We start from the raw sequence: 21,347 nt of genomic DNA on the forward strand, positions 1-21,347 counted from the left end.
ATTCTCTTTAAATAAATATCTGAATGACAAAAGAGTCATGAGAAACCATGCATACCATTCCAGCAATTTCTGATAGTTTTTTTTTCTTTCTTCCATTTCAGGTACGATTCGACAAATAATGGAGCGATTTCAGCTACCAAACAGTAACATTAAATTATTATAGATATTAATAATTGTTATAAATGTCTTTGTTCCTCCGGGTCCATACATCAGTACAGTCAGATTGCGACAAACATGTCGTGGTCTACAAAAAAGTGCGCTTCAATAATTAAAAACAACATCTCCTCACCAATGACTTGCAGGGTAAACAATCAGTATGAGTGTATTTGCATTAATGAATTATTTAATGTAATGCATAGATAAATACGACCATGCAAAAAAAAAAGAAAAAAATGCTCGTCACAACAAACAGGCAATGAAAACAAGCGAGGAAAAAGCTCCTCCGAGATATCCAAGCTCTGTTATGAGCAGTGCAAATTATGCAGCCGAATATCCATTGGTGGCATACAATACTCCCGTCCTTGTAAACCCATATCATAGATACACGAATGTTGGTTGCAATATCCATGGAATACCGGCAAATTTTCAGAAGCGGCCGCTTGCAGAAATTAAACACCGAAAAAATAAGTTTTAAACTTTATATTTCAGCGCTGTTTCACCTCGGTCGGTTTTCCAGTGCAAGCAGTGCCACCTCCGCACCACCAACAGCAAGTGGAAAACATTTTCCAACCATTAATGAAATTGTAAAACCAGCGTTAACATTCATGTTTTCAGCAAGAGTGAACCCAACAAGTGCCAGTAGTAACGCTGATATAGCTGCTACATGCGCGCCCGACTGGGTGGGAAATAGAGGGTTGTTTTATAAAATACACGCGACTCTAGCATATCACATGCAATATAAATCAAACAATTTAGTACACTCACTCTCGCGTTACGAAAAAGAACAATACAAATGCTATTATGATACACTGCCAGGACGAGAGTCTGAGTAAGATAGTGCTGGGCAGAGGCGCAAAACGAAACAAGCAGCTAATTAATTTGTTTTCGCGTATAATTTAAGTGCATTACATCAGCAATTTTTGTGGTGCTTTCCGAAAACTTCAATTCAGATGTACGGTTCGGCTTCGTTTTCATTCTGCTATATGTATCTGAATTTGATGTATTAATATGCATTTTCGATTCGACGATGCACAAATGACGGTTTGTGTAGAAACTAATTATGTCTCGGTGTCCCCGTCAGGATTATTATTATTTTCTGCTCGAAACATACACCAAATGATATGAGCAGTCATCAAATTACATGAGTGATTTTAGTAATGGTTGTAAACAAAAAAGTTCTAATCCGTTTTTTCATGATATGCATCATTTAATTAGCTGTAAAAATATCATACTTGATACAGTGGTAAATCATCTAATTGTATATTAAATTGGACTAATAGCCAAGCTATCTTTCACTCTTGCGTAAACAAGACAACCTAATCAAGTTTTACCCTTCAGCATTAATGACAAATCACGCTTCTGATACACCTGCTATTTTGCTGAAAATTGGTAAAAATGTTATTTAACCCTCTAGTGCCCAATGCTGCCATTTGGCTCAAGTTCCGAAAAGCTTCAATAAATACTCAAAAAGTGTTTATAATGGTTTATAGCGATTTTATCGAAGTCCGTTTAGAAATCAATTTGGGCACTAGAGGGTTAAGGACATCAACAGACAAACAGACGTGATTCGCAAAATCGAGTCAAAACCAAAACAGATGAATGTATTTTCTATAACACACCACGCGGTTTTTTGCATCTTTTCTTACGCGGATTTCGGAATTTATACGGTTTTTTACGCGGATTTTGAAATCCACTCTTACGCGGATTCTCCAGAAATGCGGTTTTTTAAGCAGTATGTTTTTAATTTTTATTTTCAAATCGGTCATTTAGACGGATGAGTTTACTGAATCCAATTACTGAATATTCACTGATTATTTCCGACTGAATTCACGGGTGGAAATGATACTACTATTGATTATTTTTCAAAAATTTTTAATTTATTTATTTATTTGTTTAAATTAATTAATGAAACTGATAAAAGTCTGATTAAATGTCGAGCGGTCAAAATTATAAATGCGAGGTATGGTTTAGTCTTCGTTTAATCATAAGTGATGGTTCTGCAAAGTCGAACAAGTTTTCCACAACAGAGAAGGTTCGAATCAGTGCTGATAAAAGTCATTTTCCCCAGCAAAATTCTTCGAAAATTACAGCCAATCATTTTCAATTTTCACTTCCAATGATCGCAGCACTCTTTCAGATACACTAGATTTTCGTCCTAGTAATGTGCTGTTATACTCAGATGAAATAGATCGCGCGCATCATTCACGGTTACGGAATAAAATTTGACGACAAATCCAACCAAATGATCTTCAATTCAAAGCGAAAAAGAAAAACAAACAGTCCACTCAACCAAAATGAACCTCACCGAAACACTTTTTTACTGACACTGACCGATGCCTTGACAATCTTCGTTAACTGATAACCTGATTTTGTTGCCTTGCTTCCATCGCATGAAATATAATGAGGTGTTTTGACTGTTCACTTCCATGCAAAAAGCGGGAAGGGAGAACTCTGAAAGGATTGTAAAAAAAATAACGTTTATGGATGCTATTTTTCACTTTCACTCAAGAGCGTCAACAAATATCAACCCAGGTTCGAATACATGCTGTCAAAGGCTAGTGGCACCCAAATGTAGTACGATGGAAGTTTCGTTGCAGTAATCCAGTAGAGCGAAGAGTTCGTTGTGAAGCCCGAAAGTTCAAAAGAGACAGAGATCTTTGTGGATCGATTTCGTTGATAATTATCTTGGCGATAAATACAGCCTAGTGAATTTTTTTTTCGTCGTTCTAGTGTCTCTAGGCTGAGTAGACGACAGCGATCAGGATACGGCTGAAGATTTACGGGATCCCGCCAAGGTAGATCTCGTAGCGCAAATCGTAGAAATCTTTTCTGCACACGTTCGATGCATAAATTTCACTCTAGCTGAGGAGGTCACCAAATTATAGAAGCATTCTCGAATAAAGGCCCTACCAACGAACAATAAAGTGTTTTAGAGCAGAGAAGATTTTTAAAATCTCGAACAATTTTTGTGATGAATCCAAGTTCACATGAAGCTTTCGAGATAACAGCCGAGCAATGCTGATTAACGCTGAGTTTAGTATCAAGTAGGACACCAAGGTCGTTGACTTGGTCTTCTCTTTTAAGGGCATGTCCATCGATTCGGTAACTGAAAACTATTGGACTGCTTCTCCGAGAAAGGTCATAACTTGACATTTAGAAATACTAAGGAAAAGCCTGTTTCGTCGACACCAATCAACAAACGTATCCAATTAACGTTTGCAGTCATCAACAGATTGAACTGCTAAGTATAATTTTAGATCGTCAGCATACACTAATTAGCAACCGGCTCCAAGTAGCAAGACGACGTCGTTGAAAAATAAAATAAACAACAGAGGTCCTAAATTGCTGCCCTGAGGAACACCAGAAACGTTGGTGAACTGGGACGAAAAACTGGAATCAATCTGCACACGAGGAGTAGAAATGAGAAATGATTAAAAGCCGTTTTTAAATGAAGTTTTTTACATGGATTCCAGAATTTTTGCGGTTCTTTCACACGGATTTCGGAATTTACTTGTTTTGACCAAAAAAAACTGAAAATAAAAACTGGATTTCAATGAAAAAAAGTAGATTTTTTTTTATTTAAAAAAACTGAGATTGATACACAACTTTTGGAATGAAGTCAAGAATTGAGAAAAGAAAATCAAACTTTTTAATGAAGTTTTTTTTAAATAAATTCGAATACCAACATTTTTAAAAATTTCATGATCTAATGATTTTAAAATATTAAGGCAGTCATTTTAAATCAAAAAACTTTTGGCAGTTAACATTTTAAATGCATCGGTTTTCGAGTTATTTTGAATTGATGTTCGATTTTTTTTGTAAATTGAAGATAACTTGAAAACCAATGCATTTAAAATATTAACTGCCAAAAGTTTTTTGATTTAAAATGACTGCCTGAATCTTTTAAAATCATTAGAATACAAAAGTTTTGAAAAATGTTGGAATAAGAATTAAAAAAAAATCCATCTTTCATAAAAAATTGATTTTCATTACTTTATCCTGGACTTTGTTGAAAGTTGTGTAACAACTTCAAGTTTCTTTAAAAAAAAAAGTAGAAGGTTATATTTGACCCACAACCTTACTATTGACGTAAGACAACGAGGAGCTATTATTTATTAACACACAACACAGTGAGCAAGAGGGTAGAAAACTAAAATTATTATGTCCTTAACTGATACTTGTTAAAGTCATTGGTTCAATTTTATCAGCGCTTTGATAGTCAACGGAAATCTTTTTTCAACAGATGCAGGAATTAATTCCTGACAACGCTTTCGACAGTCACGAACGTACTTTTCACGCATGAAATTCGACATTTCAACTTTTTTTTTATTTCAACTTAATGAATTAGCTGCAAACCCGCTGCGTGCTCACTTGGTATATCAAGAAACATTATCGGATTTCAGTCATAAATTGACGTATTTTGCTGAGAATAAAAGTTTTATTTAGAGGTTTTGTAAAAATTCAACTCTCTTGATAGGTGCGACGTGTAAAACCAATATTTGGTACATTTTTGCGATATCTGTGTATGGGGAGCGTGCAACCCCGTGTTGAATGATATTGATTTTTAATTAAATTTGGACTTGTCGATCGTTTTTTTTTAATAATAACTTTTTAACATTAATATTTTCGTACTGTTGATGCCAATAACAAATCTTGTAAAATACAGGAATCGAATGATGTATAAACAATAAAGATATGAGTCGATTTTTACATTACAATACATGATTGAATGTTATTTTATACAAAAAGTTTCACAAGGTGCTAGAAAAATTTCAAAATGAACGACGCAACATGCGTTGAGCCCTAGACAAAAATCGTTTTTCTTTTTATTTAATTTGCAAATTTGCAAAGTACCCCGAAATGTTCACAGACACCTCCTGGGTTATGAACAAGTATTGGTGAGCTTTGAAAAGCATCACGAATACTATTACAAGCATAGCAAGCGTCAGCGTCCAGAGCAATCATTAGTTTCACATATCATGCTAAATTGTCGCTCGGTTTTTAAACGTTGGTAAAACTTCGTGTATCCCAATAGAATAGAAAGGAAATTAACAATTAGGGTTAGTGCAATATATATTGCAGTTAGTTTCATACACGCATGAGAAATGGGTATGATGAATTGGTAAAGGTATTAATCCTTGAAAAAACGCGAACTCAAACTTTCGTTAGCGTTTAAAAACCACCGAGTTCCTCTCTAAAACATATATCAAAAGTTCGCTTTTGATACTTTAGGACTTTAAAATTGTTTGTTGCTCTGGTAATTAAATATATAAAAAAATAATACATTAAAGAATACCTAAAAAAAAATCTTTTTCTTCGTTATAATTGCGCTTAATTTGCTCTTGCAATTATGTAAAAGTAGATAAAACATAGAAACCGCAGTTTTCGTTACAATTTACAGCTTCTACAAAGAGATTAACGGTTTCTGGTATAGGATGAGTGCGTTGGCGTTTGGCACAGTTTTGTGATTCAGTGAAAAATATAACACCTGCTTGCATTTAGTAGGCCTAGAGGTTCCTAATGAACAATTTTCCTTGTTACATCGACATGTTTTATTGACAAAATCGTGTTGTTTTGGTTTTTGTCCCGTCTTACCCTACATTCAACGCACTGTGCGCATAGTCCCATGTCAAAAAAATCTTTTTTTTTTATTTAAATTTAGTGTTTATTTTAATTTTTTAGTCAAAAAATATAACTATAAATAAGAGGCATTAATTAATTCCTACAACTCATTCTCAAACAGTTTTACTATATAACCGAAGGTTCCTGAGCTACAGTGCTTTGAATAAATCGTTTGTCCACAGACTAACAGACATAACACTTCGAACAAATTTTCAATAAAATCATCGTATGGATGATTCTAGTACTTTACGTTAGGGGCCATTCACATACCACGTGGACAGCTTGGGGGGGGGGGGTGTGGAATGTCCACGGTCCTTACAAAAAAAAAAAAGAATTGATATGGGCAATTGTCCACGCGGGGGGGGGGAGTAAAAATCGTCAAAAATCTGTCCACGTGGTATGTGGATGGCCCCTTAGTAACACTAACACCATCTGATGCCGTGTTCGCGCTGCGTCATGTATTTGGAAATCAGCGCTAGCGTTATTGCATATGTCAAATGGGTAACCACAAAACATGTATGAGATTGCATGACTGCGCCCCAGACGGCGTTTTCGCGCGATGACTGTTTTTCGATTGGAAATTTGAAATGCTCGTTTTTTGTGGCTATGGAGCTAGGTTCCACTGTTACGTCTGTGCTTTGCGCTATTAGAAAGTAACTCATGAGTCTACAAAATCTCTCCAGCTTTGAAAAATGCTCAGTTTGCTAAACCAAATACGTGTGCAAAATTTCAATGAAACCAAAAATGATTTTTAAATTTTTGCGCATTTACAGGTCATTTGCGATGATTTTGCTCTATTTCAAATTTCGAATCGAATAAGAAGTGATCAAAATATGACCACGTGGTTTAGGAACGGCCCCTTAATAGTCATCGCGATACAACACCGTCTGGTGCGCTCATGCAATCTCATATAAATTATGTAGTTCCCAATTTGACACATGCACTAGGCTAGCGCTGATGTCGAAATACAAGACGCAGCGCGAACACGGCAGCAGATGATGCTAGTGTAATTAACGTTAATTCCCGGTATCATGAAATCGTTGTGCCTTCGATTTGCTGCTTTTAAATTTCAGCTGTTATAATATTTAAGAGTGAACTATAAAAATTATTTAACAGCCAATAACATACACGTTCATTCACATTCAAATTGTAATCGAGTTTATCCCCTACCTGGTCAAAGATACCTCGATATGTCTTTTCCTAAAGACCTATTTTATTATAAAAAATAAAGGCTTAATATTTTGCAAAAGGCATTCTAATTTCTAATACATTGAAAAGTTTTTTTTATAGGTTTGACAGGTGAAAATTCACAAATGGCCTTCAAAAAGATCAATAAAAGCTAGCGACATATTACATGTCATTTTCTTGAGTGACTTTTGCAATATTCTGTCGAAATTGCTTGATTTAAATTACAATTCGTTTGATTCATTTTATCATAATTTTTGTGACCAAAAAACAACTTTTTATATGCAAAATTTAGACATCGAGCTCTAGATCGAATTTTTACCTTTTTCGACCGTTTCTTATAGCTTTAATTCTTTGAATTTAAAATTTAAACGAGAAGGTACACAAACAAATAAATAAATTTGAACGATTATATTTCCAGTAGATTTTAAAACATCAGAAGGAAGAACTTATTACTGTTTAGAGCTACCTAATTGATTTATGAGTTTGATCGGAATAGACGCACATTTCATTTTTTGACAGCAAACGAAATATTAATCTCTGTAGGCGGTTTGTCAGTTTCTCACCAAACTCAACGCTACAGCTGGTCCCGATCACATGCCGCAACCGTGCTCGGCCGCTGCCACCACCAGTGCGGACCGGGTTTCGTCTGTGGCCATATCTGCCAGCCTGGACATTAATATTAAATTACATCATCATTAATTCATGCCGCACTTTCACTCCGTTTGCTTTTCCACTGCACATTGCCACAATTTCCACGCACTGGCTGACTTGTTGGCTCTAGTCCTTGCTTTTTTTATTGTTCCCGGTTTCCCAGTTTTCAAGTGTTGCCCAAAGCGGGTGAGGCGAACTGCTGTTGATAATGGCTTTTCACTGATAAGTTTTCAGTTATTTTTGATAGGAGTTTTCACTTTATGGGTAATTTACCTACGCACCTTTTGCGGGTTTCCCAGCAGTAAATTTCATGGTTGATTGCAATATTTCCCTGTTATGTCTTTCTTAGACCTGTGGGAATACATGACGGTTTAGCGAAGGTGCCCTTAAAACTATTAAAATAATATTAGTACCACTTAAAGCTCCCAAAAGGCTCATATCCTAATACGCTTCGATAACAATTCAGTTTGGCCAGTGAACAAAGGTATAAGGGAAAGGATAAGATAAAATCTGGTAACTTCTTAGCTTGATGTTAAATATTCATCACTTAACGAGAAATACCCGCTTGTTGTTGAAAAAAGAAGGACTTTTGTATAATAAATCATACCAAAAGCATGACTAGAAGATATTTTACCCTCAACTGAATTAAACTGATTAATAGAATTAATAATAAACAGATTCCATGAGTTATTTTTATGTGGAAAGGTAGAAATTATAATCAGAAGTTTGTGACGCACTATTGTTGCAGTACTTATGAAGCTGCAGTTGCGCGTGCGATAATTTTTCACTAATTGCAAACTTTATTTTATGACCGAGGTAATTGATTGTAATTTTTTGTATCGATTTCTTCTTCTTGTTTTATTTTGCATTTCGAACTTTATGAATAAAATTTCCTTTTTATTTTCAAGTAAGTTGTTATGTATAACTTGAAAGGTAATTCTCAGCATTGAGCAACGAACTTTACATTGTGATGTCAACATATAAATTACACAATAACAACACATCAAAAAACAGACCCACATCATCGGATCGGAAATATGTATAGTATTTGCATGTGACAGTCGGTGATGAGCTCACCCCTGCGGTATTTCTATGGGACGAAGGTAAAAATAACAGTTCCGACAAATATCCTATTCTAGAATACTCTGTGCGTAGCATACATTTGTATCAGTGAAGCAGGGAAATCAAGTTTCACATCCATTTCGATATTGAGATTTTTCTTTCCACGAAATAAGTCACTTCAAATGCAAAAGAAATCTTTTAAATGAAACAAAACTGAGATTTTCATGGTATCAAGGGTTGAAATAGCAGACTATTAGAACAGACGAGTAACAATGATTTGGTTTGTTCAAATATTTACTGTTCAGAGATGTTTTCTGGCAGCACTGTTTTCAACGAGGTTGTAATTTTGGAAACGTTATGTTGAAGAGTATGATGTTTACATACATTCCTTGCAGTGTGTTTGAAGATTGTAAAGTACTTCGAGTAGTTCTATATAAACAAGCTCAACTTATTAACAAGTGTGGGTCCAATAAATGTCACAAGTCCTCGTCGGAAAAAACGGTTATCACTTGTACTAAAAAAAATCAATTGAATCAAAATCTTCTGTCGCTTATACCTCATTCTACAGTTCTATAAACTTTCAACATATCTATGCATCGATAAATTTTTATTCAATTCCGGGATTCATGAATATTTTATTCATCGTTCATTTTTAGTAAAAGATCAGATCCAACTGACAATGAAACGGCACTGTCAGCACGGAATGTATTCGAAATATTACGTAGACCCGAAACCGCGACCTACAATCGAATACGATATATATTCATAAACCATCGCCACGTTTTTGTTAATACATCGACATTGTCCGCACCTCAGCGCCTGTCATTTCCTTACAATCTGCGTACTGAACCTCCGGGCAATATTAATGAAGTATTCACTTTAGTCTCTGCCTGATGTTGGAAAAAAAAACTTCAACTCAAAACAGAATATAAAATTTCTTAAGAGAGCGATTTAAGTACAGTGAGGCTGAAATTTTTTTCTCGTCGGGATTGAAAACAAATTGTAAATCGATTGGAGCATAATTCACCTGATCGGACCAGTTTGCCTTTCTAGCGATATTTTCCACTATGTTGAGCGATTACCTGTGCAATTAGAAACAAGCGTACACAGATCTAATTTTAGAGCCGAATGAAGAGATGCGTATTGTAATTAAATTTTTTCAGACTCGGGCTTAAAGCGATGTCAACATGACCTGTTCAGTCGACAGACTTTGTTATCAGAACGATTGCTACGGAAGTACGAGCCACGAGTCACGATACTATAAAACTATTACCTATTCTTTTCGCTGTGATAAGAATGCTTATATGTAAACTCATATCCCTTCAAGAGGAAAGAGTAAAACATGGTTCATAATTTTGAAAATCTCAAAGCATAAAAACTTCAAAAAAGGTATTGACAATAAAAAAATAATTAAAAAATAACTAAGTTGAAATTGAAGTATCGATTCAATAACTTTTTTGTTATTGGAATTAGTTTCAATTAAAACTTTTCTTATATATTATAATCAACAGAGAAAATAATCTAAAAAATAGAGATTCGAACAAAACAATGACTGACTTGTTCGACCAGCATTGTGCTTCGATACCTGCTGGAAGATTACACTCACGCCACGAAAAATTTGAATCTGCATTACCACCTTTCTACTTCAGCATTTTTCGTATATGTTATCCTTTAACGACATCTATCTTACATGCTACACAAATTTTAAACTATTTCTTCCTTTAAGAATTGAATGAAACTCTACTCCACGGATTCTCCTCTAAAACCAGGCGTTCTGATTTTGCGTCTGCTGCAATTTTTCATCACCTATAAGCTGTGCTGGTCCTCGTAAATCAACAAATTTTCACATCCATATCTGATATAAATCTGCATCGATAGCATAAAATCACGAAGCAGAGAACGTGTTGTACTTTTCTGACACTCAATTTTCGGTATGCTTCGGATTTGGTATCACGACCGAAGCTACCCCGGGCCCCGCAGCGCTACAGTTCCAGCTATCACATGACATAGGCAACCATATGCTCAACGGTAAGGATAATAACGGCGTGCGATTCACCCAGTCAACAGAGGAATTGAGGGAAACCACACATTCTCAATGTTCGCTCGATTTACGTGCTCTAAACTATGGCGATCAATTTTATTGCCCGTTTCTGCACTTCCCGTAAATCCAACATTGCCAGATGATGATTCCAAATTCAGTCTCGCCGGCTCGGTGATCAAAATGAATCCAATGCATTGGTTTCGGATAATGGGTTCGACATAAAAGTGCCCAAGGTGCCACATAGTCCAACATGACGTCCCAATCCGGGTGTGAAGTACGTGTTTATATTGGTACATATATACATAACCGATCGTCATCGTCTGCACCAACAAGGAAGAATCGAAGGAAATTTTATACCGATAATTGGTTTCATTATCCAAGCTACATGCTTTTACTAAAAAACTTGATAACTTTACTTATGCCATATGAGTTGGGGTTGGAAGGAATCGTTACGGAGTAATATGGTTTGACGGTGAGGACTGGAAAAAGTGCCCGATGTAATTCACCTAACAGCAAAACACACCTTCGATGCACTATTACTCGGGCTCTAGCGTCTCGCGTCGTTCCGATTATGCAAAACTATCCTGGAATACCTTTTGAATATATTTTATATTATGGGCTGTTTCCAACAAAGGATTAGCTTAAAAATAAACTTTTAGTAATATATTCAGCCAAATAAAATGAATACGAATTACGCAACCGAAAATTTAAGTTTTCCATTAAAAAACCTTCTGATCCTTTGTTGTAACCAGTCTTGTCCACTTACTCATCTTTGTGCATTTTTCAACACATAAATTGCTTCACATCAGTTTGTTAGTAGGCATTGTGATGAGCAAATAAAAAAGCACAACGTTCTTGAGCGGTGCCTTTGCGCGTAGAGAGTGTGGAATATACACATATATACAACCAAAGCTGCGTGCTGTTGAGAAAATTAACTGTGTCTGGGCTAAATTTATCATAGACCTGCACCGTGATAGTAAAAAAACTCAGTGAGCATAGCGCAGAGCCTTACGTAGACGCTACAGAACAGGTTATTAATGTCGTTTTCGTTTTTGCGGTGTAGCTACCCCGCGGACTACACTTTGTCCTATCGCTGTTTTTTTTTTTCATTTTCCGGACTATCCCGGACTATCCTTTTTCTGTCCCGGACAGTCCGCGAAAGAAACAGAGTGCAGTTTTGAAGACACCAACACACTCGCACGTATGTGTCAAAATCAAAAAAAAAAATGTGTCAAAATCGGTTTGCTTTGATTATCGTGATTCGCGTGTCAAACATCAGGTTGGATTTTATTTTGTTTATTTTGTGTGTCATTAGTGAAATGGAAGAAATTTTTAAACTTTTGGAATCATCATCGTCCGCCATTCTGTGCCGAACACGCATCAGTATAGGACGTGTTTGGTGATCGCTCCGATAGAATATAAAACAAAAGACGCGCGAGCATGTGTTGGCATCGTTTGCCTGGTCGAGTGAAGGTTCAAGGTCGCCCGCCTTTGTGCAACTGTTTCGCATCGTGGCTGTTTGCTGTTGCGTAAGCCGATTTGGCTGCTAAGTGATTTGTGCTACAGCAGTGGACGAGAATCTCAACACAAAGGAGGAAAAAGAAGAAGCCAACAGTTGACAGCGAGTTGTGTTGCTGTGCTGAGTGATCACACACCCGGCTCGCTGCTGGTGGCTGTTTGGAGCTGCTGTATTGGTGCTGCTGGCTGTAACGGCTGCAGCTTCGACCGTTCGGACAACCAACCCTGCTGAAAGGAGAAGTAAAGAGGTACGTGTTCTGTCGGCGCTAGTGCGCTAGATTTAGTGCGATGGATGTAGATCCCTCGCCTCCCGCGCCACCATCTCCGAACCCCTCCGACCCTGTCCCTCCTGCCAACCCTTCCTCTGTTAATTCTCCAGGCCCCCCTCGCCCCAGGCTTTACCCGGACGGATCTCAGTGCAGCTTTACTGTTTTCTTTCGGCCAAAAGCAGGACCGAAATCGAAACCGTTAAATATCCTGCAGATTTCAAAAGACCTGACGGAGGGGTACAAGGCCGTGACCGAAATCTCCTAGGTCAGACCCAACAAGCTCCGTGTCGTGGTCAGCGACCTGGAACAGGCCAACGCTATTGCTCGCTCCGAGCTTTTCACACGCGAGTATCGCGTTTATATACCCGCACGAGACGTGGACATCGACGGTGTCATAACCGATTCGAGTCTGTCGGTCGAGTGTATCTTGGCAAGCGGTTTTGGCTGCTTCAAAAATGCTTTGTGTCACGACGTAAAAGTAAAGATCATAGATTGCAAGCAATTGCGGTCTGTGTCTCTTGTCAACGGCACAAAAGTGTACACTCCGTCAGACTCGTTTCGTGTTACGTTTGCCGGATCTGCTCTCCCTAGCCACGTCTCGATCGATCGGGTTCGTCTGCCTGTGCGATTGTATGTACCCCGTGTTATGAATTGCACCAATTGCAAGCAGCTAGGCCACACAGCCGCCTACTGCTGCAATAAGGCACGATGTAGCAAGTGTGGAGAAACTCATGCGGACGATTCTTGCAGTGTAAATGCTGAAAAATGTATTCACTGCGGGGAAAATCAGCATGAGCTCTCCACATGCCCGGTGTACATGCAGCGCAGAGATAAAATCAAGCGGTCACTTAAGAAGCGTTCAAAGCGATCTTACGCTGAGATGCTGAAGAAGACCGTGACCACTTCTACCATAACATCGCACCCCTTTGATCTGTTGTCCTCTGATGAAACCGATTCTGACGATTCACCAGCGGGAACATCTTACGCTAATCCTGGGGAGTCTAGAAAGAGGAAAAATATTTCCTCTCCTAAACTTCCCAGAAAAGGTCCTAAGATTTCTCAAAGTGAAATGAAAGTTAAAATCAAATCAAACGGTGCTGCGGAAAAACCGAAGCAAACTCCTCCTGGGCTTGCAAATTTAAAGTCCCAGAAGGAGTTCCCAGAACTGCCAGGAACAGCTTAAACCCCAGTTGTTCCTTTTGCACTCCCAGTTGATGAAACAAACTCTGGATTAGTGAAATTTTCTGACATTGTGGACTGGGCATTTGAAACTTTCAATGTACCCGATCCAATTAAAATTTTTCTTACAGCATTCCTCCCAACAGTTAGATCAGTTTTGAAGCAGTTGACTGCCCAATGGCCCCTCCTTGCAGCGATTGTATCCTTCGATGCCTAATTCAACTGCGTATATGAAGGATTTTATCTCTGTCTTACAGTGGAATTGTAGAAGTATTTTACCAAAAATTGATTCGTTTAAAGTTTTGATAAATAAAAACAAATGCGATGCATTTTCCCTTTGTGAAACTTGGCTTACTTCAAATATTGATCTCAACTTCCATGATTTTAATATTATTCGCCTTGATCGAGACACCCCATATGGAGGAGTACTTTTAGGGATTAAAAAGTGCTATTCTTTCTATCGTATTAACCTCCCCTCGATTCCAGGCATCGAAGTTGTCGCATGTCAAATGACAATACAAGGTAAAGAGCTTTGTATTGCCTCAATATATATTCCTCCCAGAGCACAGGTTGGGCAACGGCTGCTCTTTGATTTAATAGAACTTCTTCCCTCGCCACGTTTGATTTTGGGAGACTTAAACTCTCATGGTGTGGCTTGGGGTTCCCCCTACAATGATAACCGCTCCTCTTTAATCTATAACCTTTGCGATGACTTCGACATGACTATTTTGAACAACGGTGAAATGACACGTATCCCGAAACCTCCAGCGCGCCCAAGCGCTTTGGATCTATCCTTATGTTCGACGTCGCTACGGTTGGATTGCACATGGAAGGTAATCCTCGATCCTCACGGTAGCGACCATCTGCCTATTCTTATTTCAATTAATAACGGTTCAACTCGCATGCGACCAATTGACATTCCGTATGATCTCACACGGAATGTCGATTGGAAGTTATACGAGGAAATGATTTCAAAAGCGGTCGAGTCGATTCAACATCATCCACCACTTGAAGAATACAACCTCCTCGCGGGCTTAATCCTCGACGCCGCGTTGCAAGCCCAAACGAAGAAATATCCCGGCGTAACGATCAAAGAGCGGCCTTCAAATCCGTGGTGGGACAAAGAGTGCTCCGATGTCTACACTCAAAGATCCGACGCGTTTTTGGCCTTCCAGAAGGGAGGTATACCCGACGACTATATACGGTATTCGGAGCTTAATACCAAGCTTAAAAGCCTGGCTAAAGCAAAGAAACGCGGATATTGGTGTCGGTTCGTGAACGAGACGTCGAGGGAGACATCGATGAGCACTCTTTGGAACACAGCCCGAAGAATGCGGAGTCGCGTTACGGTCAACGAAAGCGAGGAGTCTTCAAGTCGATGGATATTTGATTTTGCCAGGAAAGTATGTCCGGACTCTGTTCCTGAGCAAAACATAGTTCGCGATGCGTCTCCGGGCCACGACGCGATAGAATCACCTTTAACGATGGCAGAATTTTCAGTTGCCCTCCTGTCCTGTAACAATAACGCGCCTGGGTTAGATAGAATAAAATTCAACTTGTTGAAGAATCTACCCGGCAATGCCAAGAGGCGCTTGTTGAACTTGTTCAATAAGTTCCTGGAGCAAAACATTGTATCGCAGGATTGGAGGCAAGTGAAGGTGATCGCCATCCAAACTCTTCAACAACTCCATCACAACTCTTATAGGCCGATTGCAATGCTATCCTGTATCCGGAAATTGATGGAAAAAACGATACTCCGTCGTTTAGACCATTGGGTTGAATCAAATGGTCTACTATCAGATACTCAATTTGGCTTCCGCCGTGACAAAGGGACGAATGATTGTCTTGCGTTGCTTTCAACAGATATTCAGCTGGCGAATGCTCGCAAAGAAAAAATGGCGTCTGCGTTCACGGACATTAAGGGGGCTTTTGATTCCGTTTCTATTGACATTCTTTCGGGTAAACTTCACCGACAAGGATTTTCTCCAATTTTGAACAATGCACAATTTGTTGTCCGAAAAGCACATGCATTTTACGCACGGCGATTTGGCAACTTTTCGCATTAGCTACATGGGTCTTCCCCAGGGCTCATGTTTAAGCCCCCTTCTTTACAACTTTTATGTAAATGACATCGACGAATGTCTGGCAAATTCATGCACGATAAGACAACTTGCAGACGACAGTGTAATCTCTGTTACAGGAGCCAAAGCTGCCGATTTGCAAGGACCATTGCAAGATACCTTGGACAATTTGTCTGCTTGGGCTTTACAGCTAGGTATCGAATTCTCTCCGGAGAAGACTGAGATAGTAGTTGTTTCTAGGAAGCATGAACCTGCTCAGCTTCAAACACAATTAATGGGTAAAACGATTTCTCAGGTTTTGGTACACAAATATCTTGGTGTCTGGCTCGACTCTAAAGGCACCTAGGGTTGTCACGTTAGGTATCTGATGAAAAAATGTCAACAAAGAGTGAATTTTCTTCGTACAATAACCGGACAATGGTGGGGAGCCCGCCCAGGAGACCTTATAAGGCTTTACCAAACAACGATATTGTCTGTCATTGAGTACGGGTGTTTCTGCTTCCGCTCCGCAGCAAACACACATCTGATCAAACTGGAGCGAATACAATATCGTTGTTTGCGTATCGCTTTAGGATGCATGCAGTCGACCCATACGATGAGTTTGAAGGACTTAGCTGGAGTACTACCATTGAAAAACCGCTTCTGGAGCCTGTCTTCTCGCATTCTTATCAAATGTGAGGTCTTGAACCGTCCTGTGATTGAAAATTTTGAAAGGTTAATCGAACTTAATTCTCAAACCCGTTTTATGACATTGTATTTCAATCACATGTCCCATAATATTAACCCTTCTTCGAATATTCCAAATCGTGTCGACTTATCAAATACTTCTGATTCTACTGTGTTTTTCGATACATCCATGATAGAAGAAACTCGTGGAATCCCGGATCATTTACGCGTGCAGCAGATCCCCAAAATTTTTTCCAATAAATATCGAAACATCAACTGCGACAATATGTTCTACACTGACGGATCACTTCTTGATGGGTCCACTGGCTTCGGTATCTTCAATAACAATTTAACCGTCTCCCATAAGCTCGATAATCCTGCTTCTGTTTACGTCGCAGAATTGGCTGCAATTCAGTACACCCTAGGGATTATCGAAAAAATGCCCACGAACCATTATTTCATCTTTACGGACAGTCTCAGTTCCATTGAGGCTCTCCGATCGATGAAAGATGTTAAGCACTCTCCGTATTTCCTGGGGAAAATACGGGAACATCTGAGTGCTTTATCCGAAAAATCGTTTCAGATTACCTTAGCGTGGGTCCCTTCTCACTGCTCGATACCGGGCAATGAGAAAGCGGACTCTTTGGCTAAGGTGGGCGCAACAAACGGTGGAATTTATGAAAGACCAATTGCCTTTAATGATTTTTTCTCATTTGTACGTCAGAATACGATCATCAGTTGGCAAAATGCTTGGACCAGAGGGGAACTGGGAAGGTGGCTACATTCCATAATCCCCAAGGTGTCGACGAACCCGTGGTTCAAGGGGTTGGATGTGGGTCGGGATTTCATTTGCGTGATGTCCCGGCTTATGTCCAATCACTATAGATTTGACGCGCATCTCCGTCGTGTTGGGCTCGGGAAAAGTGGTATCTGTGCCTGTGGTAAAGGTTATCACGACATAGAGCACGTTGTTTGGTCATGCCCTGTACACCGTGACGCCAGGTCTAAATTAATAGCATCCCTGCAGGCCGAAAGTAGGCAGCCGGCTGTTCCTGTTCGTGATGTCTTGGCGAGCCGTGACCTATCCTACATGTCCCTTATATACGTTTTTCTGAAATCCATCCACGCCCCAGTTTAATCCTATTCCCTTCCGCCTACATCCAACCAAACGACAAGAACACGTTAAGACCCCGGATCCGGAAACAGCAGCTAGACCCGCACGATACTCTCAGGTCCCGAGGGAGACAACTCAATATGCCAGTCCGTAATATCTTGGCCCAGCAGCGGAGCATGTGCTTACCTATGGCAATGAAAACCATCATACAGTAAACCAGTGCTTTTAATGCAAAATATTATAGCTTTAAGTTACATTTAGTTTCAGCTCGTAGTCGGCAGCGAGGATAAAAAATTTGCTTTTAGTTATTAAGATACTTTAGAAAGTAAGCTACCAGATATAATTGGCGCCGTTAAACATTAAATTGTATTTGTGCCGTGTCAAATAAATTATAGATGAACAAAAAAAAATCATCGTCCGAATCCGATGATGATTTGTTTTTTATTTTTGACGCTGACTGTGGAAGTGACCGTACTCCTCGCGTGGAAAATTTTTTCACGGAGGTGGTCGATAAATACACAGACGAGGAGGTAAGTTGGATTTGGAAAACTGCTTTTCATAAAATCATTAAAGTTGTAGATAAGATAGGAATTATGCTAACAGTTCTTCCGCCTTTTTTGAATATTTTATAGTTCAGGAAAAATTTCAGACTAACGCGGAATACCGCAAATTTTCTGATCGAGCGGTATATAAGGTCGGATTATTACCGCAAAAATACAAACCGGGGGCGGAAGACCATAGATGCCAGGAAACTGATGTTAGCATTCTTGTGGTGAGTATGAAATAATTATTAAAGTAAATTATAAACTTTCTTGCTACCAAAACTAAAACGATTTAATCGTTATGTGCTCGACGGGGTACCCGGATACCCGCAAGTTAAAATCTTTGTAACTTTCGCAATTTTCATTTGATTTTTCGATCATTTCAGTACCAAAAGATTCAGTAACTTATTAATTTCAAGTCAGCGTCAACGTCAGTGGTCTTATAAATATTTGAACAGTATCTTACAATTATTGGATCAAAGCTCATAAAATCTCTTCCACAGGTCATTTTGATGGTTTTGAGAGAATTGGTGGCAGTCCTCCATATGGTCTTTCCGGAACAGATGCCACTGAGACGAAACTGGTTCCACTTGGTACTAAAAAATCGAAATCGGATAAAAATTGCGAAAGTTTAAAGAATTTTGATTTCGTGGTACCTGGGTACCCCGTAGGACACGTAAGGGTGTGTTTTTTTCGAGCACATAACGACTTAAAATACTCGAGTTATCGAAATTATTTTGAACTTTGGGTTGTTATTTACAGATTCGCTGCTAATAAAAACTCTTATCGTGAGGTGTGTAATTTGTTCTACTTCTCGGCGTCAACATTTTACAAACACCATGAAAACATTTTGAATTTTTTTCACGAAATCGCCAAGGAGTTTATCTGTTTTCCATCAACCGACGATGGCAAAAACGAATAGCAGCAAAATTTAAATCGGTATTTAATTGAGAAAATTTTCATTATTTAATATAAACACAATATTTTAAAGATTGCGAATTTCCCTGACGTCCTCGGTTGCATCGATGGATGCTATGTTTACATACGGAAACCGGTTCATAAAATTCGATCAACTTACGCGAATCGACATGATCTGTTGTCGATAACACTTCAGGCGGTGTGCGATGCAGACAAGAGGTTCCTGGATGTATTTTTAGGAACGCCTAGCAAAGTACACGATGCTAGAATATTCGCAATGTCCAGTATCAGCTCGAAATTGCCCGACATTTGTGGCCAACAGTACTACTTACTGGGTGACGCCGCATACCCCATACGCGAGTATTTGCTCACTCCCTACAAAGACTTCGGTAATCTGACGGCGAAGAAAAAAAAATATAATTTAAAGCATGCTCAAACTAGAGTAAAAATCGAAAACTGTTTTGGATTACTCAAACAGCGTTTTCGCCAGTTGGTAAGGTTAGATTTTTTCACAGTTCTGAAAATGTGCAAATTTATAATGGCATGCTGTGTATTGCATAATATATGCATAGAACTTGGTGACCAGTTCCTTGAAACTGACGACAATGACGAAGAAGAACCTGAATGTGAGTAATTAAATTCAATTTGCAAATAAATATTAAGATTGGGTTAACAGTCTGAAAATACTATGACATAGGACTTAGAAAATCGCGTAGCTTACCCAAGTAGTTTTATTAATCATATTTTTAAAGATTGTTGATTTTTCAGTGGGATTTTTCTCAATTTTATTTTAATTAGCACTTCATTCAAACAAATTATTTCAAATTATATTACATTTATTGACATATTTTATTTCACTATGATTATAGTTTCGTTTTATTTTTTTTTATTCTATTATTGCGTCCGACGACTTTTAAGCAGGAATCCTCTGGAAACAACATGGTTTTTGTACTAAATCAACATGTTTTTGTACTATCTCGTTAAGCAACAATGTCTTTTGGAGGTTTTCTGACTAGGATACTTATGTATGACGTAGAGCTTCTAGCGCTTAACGCAATCAAGTAGAAAATTCTAAATGTACTTAGCATTAAACTTGCCACAGTTTTTTACTTTGCTAAACAAGGTTGCATATTCAATTTTGGGGTGCTTTTTCGTCGCGTTCCGATAGCTCACTCCACAAGTACAATTTTGAGAAACGATGACAAACTTCTAATCTCTAAGTAGTACTGCAAGTTTTTCATGACTCGTTTCTCAACATTGTACTTGTAGAGCGAGCTATCGACACGCGGTCAATTGAATGGAATTGACACCCTAAAATTTAACATGCAACCTTGTTGACAAATATATGTAAATCGATCAGTTTGATCCTATCATAAAAACTCACAACCTTGTGATGTATATTCTTTCTACAATTTTAGACAATGGTGAGCCAACCCAGCAGTGCACAGGAACTGCAAGCAGTGAAAATCGTCGAAACGATGCTCTTCGCAGGCTTGGTGAAATAAAACGCGGTTCTTAAACCGATAGCTTTAAATAACTATTAAACAACTTTGCTTACGTGTGTATGTATGTATGTGAATGGGTATGTGTGTGTGAGTGGGTATGTGTATGTGAGTCTATGTGTCTGTGAGTTTATGTCTGTATGTATGTGTGTGTGAGTTGTGTGTATGTATGTGTGTGTGAGTGTATGTGTGTGTATGTATGTGTGTGTGAATGTATGTGTGTGTGTGTGTGGTTTGTATATGCGTGTGTGTGCGTCGGAGTGTGTGTATGCATATGCTTGTGTATTTATAAAATCATTCAACAAATGTAACAACAACAGACGATTCCAATCGAAGCAATGATCTGAAACCAAAAAACGATATTTTAATAAAAAAACAATGTTGTATGTTAATATTTTTACCTATAGTTTGTCTGCTATTTTATTTAACACCGTGGTAATTGCATCGATCCTCTCCATTCGTTCCCTGTGCCGTTTTTCTTTCGCTCGTTGGTTTTCCTCGTAGGCTTCCAGCATTGCGCGCTGCACTGCGATTTTAGATTGGCCGGGGTTTGTTCCGGGGTCTGGACTCGTTTTTCGCGATTGTTTTGGGCTGTTCTTCATTTGTATGGATGTTGTGTCCATCGTTACCTCCGGCTCCAAGGAATCGTCCATTGCAGCTATTTCCCTAAACTCATCTGCAAATTTAGAGTTCATTCGGGAAGCTCCACTTTTCCGATTGTTATCGACCAATCTTTTATGCCTTCTAGATATTGTTTTGAATTTGTTTTCAATCTGATTTTCGCTGAAATTTGATCCTAATCTCAAGTTCATTTGTCTTCTCATTTCTTGCCATA

At 38.6% G+C, this 21,347-nt stretch overlaps 1 protein-coding gene and 1 long non-coding RNA gene across 14 annotated transcripts in view; both read left to right on the plus strand.

The window, feature by feature from the left end:
* The window catches only part of LOC129722531 (CUGBP Elav-like family member 4), an 868,765-nt gene that overhangs the window by 491,545 nt on the left and 355,873 nt on the right, over positions 1 to 21,347 (plus strand). The window lies entirely within an intron of this gene.
* LOC129722534 (uncharacterized) lies at positions 17,876 to 19,180 on the plus strand. Its single transcript, XR_008727614.1, has 3 exons — positions 17,876 to 18,322; positions 18,855 to 19,031; positions 19,084 to 19,180. It is a non-coding gene; the product is annotated as an uncharacterized LOC129722534 (long non-coding RNA).

This window comes from Wyeomyia smithii, chromosome 2 (assembly GCF_029784165.1).
Source record: "Wyeomyia smithii strain HCP4-BCI-WySm-NY-G18 chromosome 2, ASM2978416v1, whole genome shotgun sequence".
Lineage (NCBI taxonomy): Eukaryota > Metazoa > Arthropoda > Insecta > Diptera > Culicidae > Wyeomyia > Wyeomyia smithii.